Source organism: Dipteris shenzhenensis, chromosome 5, assembly GCF_047967505.1.
Source record: "Dipteris shenzhenensis isolate YYH24624 ecotype China chromosome 5, Dip_SZ_1.0, whole genome shotgun sequence".
In the NCBI taxonomy this organism is placed as follows: Eukaryota; Viridiplantae; Streptophyta; class Polypodiopsida; order Gleicheniales; family Dipteridaceae; genus Dipteris; species Dipteris shenzhenensis.
The window spans coordinates 46,137,238-46,145,015 of record NC_141600.1 but is presented as its reverse complement, the minus strand read 5'-3'; positions in this window follow the sequence as shown (position 1 = coordinate 46,145,015).

Sequence of the window (7,778 nt, the reverse complement as noted above, 5' to 3'; positions counted from 1 at the left end):
GCACTGGAAGGGGAGGTTTGGATGTGTGGCCAAATCATATGGGCTTCTTTCAAAGCACCAAAGTTTGGGGAGATTTGGCCTTGTGGCTAGATCTTATGGGCTTCTTTCAAAGCACTAGGGTCTGGAGAGATTTGGCTGTGCAACCAAATCTTGCTAGCTTCTTTCAAATCAGTCAAATCTTTCTAGCTTCTTTTAAATCACTTGGGTTTAGGGAGATTTGGCCGTGCGGCCAAATCTTGCTAACTTCTTTCTAATCACGAGGGTCTATGGAGATTTGGCCGTGCGGCTAAATCTTTTCAAAGCACGAGGGTTTGGGGAGATTTGTGTGCAGCCAAATCTCGGTAGCTTCTTTCTAATCACAAGGGTCTATGGAGATTTGGCCGTGCGGCCAAATCTTTTCAAAGCACCAGGTTTAGGGAGATTTGGCCGTGCGGCCAAATCTTGCTAGCTTCTTTCTAATCACGAGGGTCTATGGAGATTTGGCCATACTGCCAAATCTTTTCAAAGCACCAGGGTTTGGGGAGATTTGTGTGCGGTCAAATCATGCTAGCTTCTTTGTAATCATAAGGGTCTATGGAGATTTGGCCGTGCAGCCAAATCTTTTCAAAGCACCAGGTTTGGGGAGATTTGGCCATGCAGCCAAATCTTTTCAAAGCACCAGGTTTGGGGAGATTTGGCCGTGCAGCGAAATCTTTTCAGAGCACCAGGTTTGGGGAGATTTGGCTATGCAGCCAAATCTTTTCAAAGCACTAAGGTTTGGGGAGATTTGGCTACGATGCGAAATCTTTCTAGCTTTTTATAAGTCACGAGGGTTTAGGGAAATTTGACTGTGCGGCCAAATCTTGCTAGCTTCTTTCTAATCACAAGGGTCTAGGGAGATTTGGCCGTGCAGCCAAATCTTTTCAAAGCAACAAGATTTGGGGAGATTTGGTTGTGATGCCAAATCTTTCTAGCTTCTTTTAAATCACCTGGGTCTAAAGAAATTTGGCCATGCGGCCAAATCTTGCTAGCTTCTTCTAATCACGAGGGTCGAGGGAGATTTGGCCATGCGGCCAAATCTTGCTATCTTCTTTCTAATCACGAGTGTCGAGGAAGATTTGGTTGTGTGTCCAAATCTTTTCAAAGTAGCAAGGTCTAGGAAGATTTAGTTGTGATGCCAAATCTTTATAGCTTCTTTGAAATCACCAAGATCTAGGGAGATTTGGCTGTACGGCCAAATGTTGTATGTTTTGAAAGAAGCCAGAAGATTTGGCTGCATGGCCAAATCTCCCCATTTAAAATTTAAAATTCAAATCTTAAGATTCAAATTTCAAATCTGAAAATTTCAAAATCTTAGATTCAAAATTCAAAATTTAAAATTCAAAATTTAAAATTCAAAAATCAAAATTCAAAATTCAAAATCTTAGATACAGAATTCAAATTTCAAATTTGAAGATATGAAAGTCAAATCATATACTAAAGACCCTACTTTCAAATCACACTTCGAGATTCCTACTTTTACAAGACTCTTTCTTTCGCCGAAACTGGAAGGGAGAAGGATGACGAGGAGGAGGAAGGCAAGAGGAAGAGAGAAGGACGAGGAGGAGGAGGAAGGCAAGAAATCCCCCAAAAAAAGGCTTTGGGGGGAAGAAGCAATCCCCCCAAAAAAGCATGCTTTGGGGGGGGGGAGCAGTCCCCCCAAAAGCATGAAGAGCAAAAAAAAAAAAAAAAAAAAAAGACCTCTTTCTAATCCAACTATTGTGTGTGGAATCTATGGATAGTTGAATTGGTAATGGAATTTTAAAACCTACATAGTTAAGTACACATTGCTAGGACAAAACTGGGATGGGGAGCCCCCCGGGACCTCTTATTTTGACATAGTTTTGAACTTTTTTGCTTGCAATTAGCTAAGCAAGGGTGGAGGAGTGTTTTCCAAGAACTACCCCATCTAAGACGTTGTCCTAAAGCTCTCAAACCACCCTAGGTACACATTGGAGATCTAGGAAGGGAGAGAACAAGGTGAGCCTAGCACTTGATCCCCCATGAAGACGAATGCAATTCCTTCTCATAGGTTTACTTTTTATGCTTAGTTTAAAAGGTTTGTTTAGCTTTGCCTTTTAAAGTTTTGGTTTTTTAATAGTTTTAGATTTTCTAGTTTGCTTTTAAAGTAATAGTATGATTTTAAAGTGTAATAGCATGAATCATGAAAAGCATGTACGATTTTTTTGAAAGTAGGATCTCTACATTTGAATTTCAAAATTTGAAACTTGAAACTTGAAATTTGATTTTTTTATTTTAAATTTTGAATTTTAAACTTTAAATTTTAAATTTTAAAATATGGATCTTCAATTTTTAAATTTAACGTTTGAAGATTTGTCCATGTGGCCAAATCTTCCTAGTGATTTGAAAGAAGCTAGCAACATTTGGCAGCACGGCAAAATCTTCCCAAACCCTAATGCTTTGAAAGATTTGGCCACACGGCCAAATCTCCCAGAACCTGGTGATTTGAAAGAAGCATGCAAGAGGAGGTTGCACAGCCAAAACTCTCCATACCCTAGTGCTTTGAAAGAAGCCTACAAGATTTGGCCACACGACCAAATCTCCCCAAGTTTGAAAGAACGCCACAACCAAATCTTCTCAGTGCTTTGAAAGAAGTCACCGAGCTCTCGAAGGATTTGGCCGTGCATCCAAATCTTGCTAGCTTCTTTGAAAGCACCAAGGTTTGAGCAGATTTGGCCGTGTGGCCAAATCTTATTGCTTCTTTCAAAGCACTAGTGTCTTAGGAGATTTGGCCATGTGGCCAAATCTTGTTGGCTCCTTTCAAAGCACCAGGGTCTAGGGAGATTTGACCATGTGGCCAAATCTTGTGGGCTTTTTTCAAAGCACCAAGGTCTAAGTAGATTTGGATGTGTGCATAAATCTTGATGGCTTCTTGAAAGCACCAGCATCTCGGGAGATTTGGTTGTGTGGACAAATCTTGCTATCTCCCTTTCAAAGCACCATGGTCTGTGAAGATTTGGCCATGTAGCCAAATTTTGCTGCCTAAAATTCAAAGCACCAAGGTTTAGGAAGATTTGGTCTTGCAATGAAATCTTGTAAAGCATTTTCATCCTAAGTCACACCATCAGATATCAATATTGAACTATAACAAATGCTATGTACTATGCAGGTGCCACATTGAAAGTGGGGGTTAAAGTCAACTTGCTTGTCAGTGGAAAGATTGTTGCCATTGGGACAATATTCTCTACATCACATGATGACATGTGCCAAGGTGTGCCCTTGGGAGAAAACAATGTATCGGTGGCGATCGATATTTGTATGGATGAAAGTGCACTTCTTCCATTCCCTACAATGGATGCATTCTTAGTCTATGAGGCTTTGGGTAGTGTTGTTCGTTGGAAAGCACGATCAATGAGTTGTGTGGACAATGTCAATGGAGCTATTGTACCAATGAATGATATAACATTAGATACCATTGACATTGAACCTCTATGTGAATATGATGAGTTTTCCATTCGAGAATCATGGAAGGACAAGAAAGTCTTAATATGGGATGAGCAGAAAACCAAGAGCATTGCAGAGGGTGTTGTTTTGTATGTCTACCCATTTGAACCTATAAATTTTGAGATGCTTGGTGAAGGTAATCTAGGTGTGGGAATTGAAAAGTATCATAGTGATGTATCAGGCATCGATACCATCCACTTAATAAAATGGCCCATTGCACAAATAACCTTTTTAGATGGAACTTCATTAAGAATCGATGACACCATAAATTCTTCAAGTGGTTCTAGGAAAAAGCACATGGAAGATGAGGACCCAATGGAAAAATCCACAAAAAAGAGGCGTTACTGCATGATAAAGAGAAAAGCTAAAAAACATGGCATGCCATTAGCATCATCTAGACTCACAAGGGATGCAGTCATAAAAGTATCTATGATTGATTGTTGTAAACAAAATTGTTGTCAATTTGCCGATCGTCAAATGATATCCAAATTACGCATAGAGTATTGGGGCCAAAGTTTGGAGGCTCGCACCAATTATGTATATGACACTCTTGGGGTTGCTTGTCGATGACAATGGGCAGTTCAAATATGTCTTTTCATTGAATGGTATTCAAGTTTGTTGTAGAGCATGGTATGAAATGCATGGTATTCCAAAAGCAACATTTTATCGATACAGGGAGCAATTTGAAATTGGTATACGAAGGTGCATACATGGTAATAAAGGAATCGTGCGGAGAGGTTGGGACCACACAGAACTGGGTAGAGCCATAATCCAAGATTTTGTGGATAACAATTCTGAGCGTATGCCACACAAAAGTAGAACACTTCAGGATGGATCAAGGGAAACACAGTTGGTGATACCGGATGTATACAAGCAGGTTGATATTCTCTATGAAGTTAACATGCAATTAAAGCATAGTTTGGGTTGTAAGGAGATGTCAACTTCCACATTCAACCGCATATGGAACTCTGAATTCAAGCATGTAACTTTGTCAAAAACAAGTGAATTCTCTAAGTGTGGTTTATGTAGTGCAATCAAGGCTCAGCTTGCAGCAACAAAATGCCAAAATGAACGTAATAAGTTGATGGAAGATAGAAGAAAGCACATGTTACAACAAAAAAGTTGTAGAAATGTGTACTACACTTGGCGCAGATTTTCTGAAATGTATCCTCAGACATACTTGTGCATTATCCATGATAAGATGGACCAAAAAAGACAGCCATCCCTAGATTATGCAATCGTTCAAAGGACACAGACAAATCCTTTCAGCTCCCAGTGGCTTTGACTGGCATGATAACACATGGACATGGTCAAGGACGTTATGGTCACTTTTCTTTATCCTTGTGGCCGTCGGATCCTAACTTCACAATTGGTTCATTGGCTTTGTGTTTGAGAAATCTTGAAAGATTTGATAACCATGCACTTGGAGATTTGGTACATGATGGGATGCCAAGGTCTGACAATGCTCTGCTAAACGCACTAACCTCAAGAGAAGCATTGGATTCTCACTATGTTTCTAATGGCAAGCAACAACTTCATCTTGGAGCAGTGGGTGGAACATTCAAAGACCTTGGACTTGGAAGTTCCCATCAAGAAAATCCTTATAAGAAACTACCCGAACACCTATTGTTGCAGTTGGATAATTGTGGTTCTGAAAACAAGAATAGGTACTTGTTTGCATACCTATCATTACTTGTTGCTCGAGGGATTTTCAAGTCAATTCAATTGGGATTCTTGATGGTTGGGCATACACATGAGGATATTGATGCAATGTTTAGCAGGTTTTCAGAGAGGTTAAGAACTAGCCAAACATTGACATTTGCACATCTCATGGATACTTTTAGACAATGTGAGGAGTCTTCTCCAATGCCATTTTTGGTAACGGAAGTCCCTGATTTCAAGAGCTATGTTGATGGATGCCTATGCGATGGGAAAGATTCTTTAGTGGGACACTCAAAGCCTCTCCAATTTTGGTTCTTTATGCGAAATGAAGTTCCTATCATGCAATATAAAGTGCATCCACAATCATTAGATTGGCAACCAAGTGAAGGTGGCATTGAGTTGTGGAAGAGACATCCGGATGGTCATCCAATGCTACCAAGTGGAGAGCCACCTTATGTAACCATGTTCAAGTATGTGAAGGATCACTTAGATGTGATAGTTGGTATCAAGGAGTATGTACACTTTTGGGAAAAATGGGCACACTTGTAAGGTCCAGAAGCATCTTTCACAAAGTTTTACAAGCCAGTAGTGAAGTACTGGAAGAGCATGATTGATGAGCTTGATAAACCAAACAATAGTGTAGAGGGCATGTACGAGAGATTTTGGCAAGACGCAACATATTGATTGTGTGCAAGTAGTTGATAATGAAAACGATGAGTTTCAAGGAATTGAAGATTTGAATGATCATTACTGTGGACCTCAAAGGAAAAAGCCAAAACAATCATTTGATCCAATGGTTGATGTACAAAAAGGACACTTTCTTTTGGTCCGACTAGCAGAAAAGATTTACCCAATTTGGCTAGGCATTGCTCAAACCGATGTACAGAAGGATAATAAATCTAAAAATTTCAAGAAGGTTTTCATACAATATTGGGCACCTATATGCAAAAGACACAATGCACAAATTGAGGAGGTATATGCAGATTGTTGGAACAAGGTTTGGATGTGCAATAAAGGTGATCCTCCACGTTGGGAATCTGTTGATGCTATTGTATGGTCATGGGTTCCAAAATGTAACCTCTCAAAGAAGGTTTCCTTAAAGAGCAGCAACCTCCCCATCAAGGTGAAGATACCAACCATTGCACGCAAGCGAGCTTTATCCAATTTGTCTCATAGAACAGATTCCGACTCTGATGCTGACTCCACAATGGAGTGAAGGTACTTGAAAAGCATGACTTTTTTTTCCTTGCACAACAATAATTTAATTAAATACTGACAAATATTTGGAAGGTATGACATTGATCTTTTTTCTTTATCTTTTTTTTTGCAGACCATTGCTTTGTGGTTGCAAGTTCTGCACACTCGACAAAATATCAAGGACTAGTGTTGCATTCTTACTTTTTCTCCAACTAAACTAAAATGGTGTTTTTGAACACCGCCTTTTTTCGAGAAGAGGCAAAAAATGCTTCATTAAACTCAAACATATGATGTTTTTTTCTCAGCTAATGCAAAACAGGCACACTCCAAATTGTGAGTTTCATATACACGGCCAAATCCAGGGAGAAAGTCAATGGAGTGCACTCAATGCATTGTAATTGTAACCCCTCAAAAAATACCATGCATTGGTCGAAACCTCAACATTTGACATTTTATTTATGTTGATGCAAACCATGCACATTTGTGAGATTTGGATGGACTACCAAATCGATGGGAAAAATCAATGAAAAACATTGAATGTTACATAATTACAAGCCCTCGAAAGTTCCCAAATTATCAGGATTTTCCCAAATTCTCTAATATGGTGTTACAAGGGTTGTTACTAAAAAATATAACTGACTGCAAACTTATAACGATCGGCAGGGATCTAGACAGCTATAAAAGTCCTATCACAACCCATTTTTGAGGTTGAGTTGTTGTTTATCTCTGCTAAAGCATAATACAAAATATTTGTTTTGCAAGTTCATGAGTTCTCTGCTATTCTTATGTTGTTTAGTTCAATCTACATGCAGTTTGACTCCTATCAGTCTCTTGTCCAACTCCTTGCACCTGTTGCATTTGAGTTGACGTGTGTTCTGTGTTTTCATTAGTTGAATGCACCCTGAACACATTTGGCGATCCTCATAGCGTTCATTCCTAGAGTCTTTGGTTCACACTGTTTCACGCTGATATCAATAGCAGAGATAGCAAAGCAACAACTCCACAAACAAAAAAGCAAGTCGAAGAAGAAACATATTTACTAGATATTCTTCTCCTGTGAGTACGCCATTCATACAAACCCATAGCCCAACCGAATATGGTAGCAAGGCTGGAGCGGTGAATGGTCATTCATAGTTCACACACCAAATCTACGTACTTTGCATTACTATACAAAATCCGCGTACAATTCATTCAAATCAATTAGCCACGTGCAAAAGACCACCGAGGCGAGCTATAGCCAAACAAGCTAGACTCCATCAATACACAATTCCATAGATAACAACAGCCAGATTACTGATGGAAAGAAGACCAACAACATAAGCAAACAAATCAAGACAACAACAGTCAAATTATCAGAGGAAAGAAGACCAATAACAAACATCAATGAATCAATACAACAACATTTAGATTATCGATGAAAAAACAGCGGGCAACAG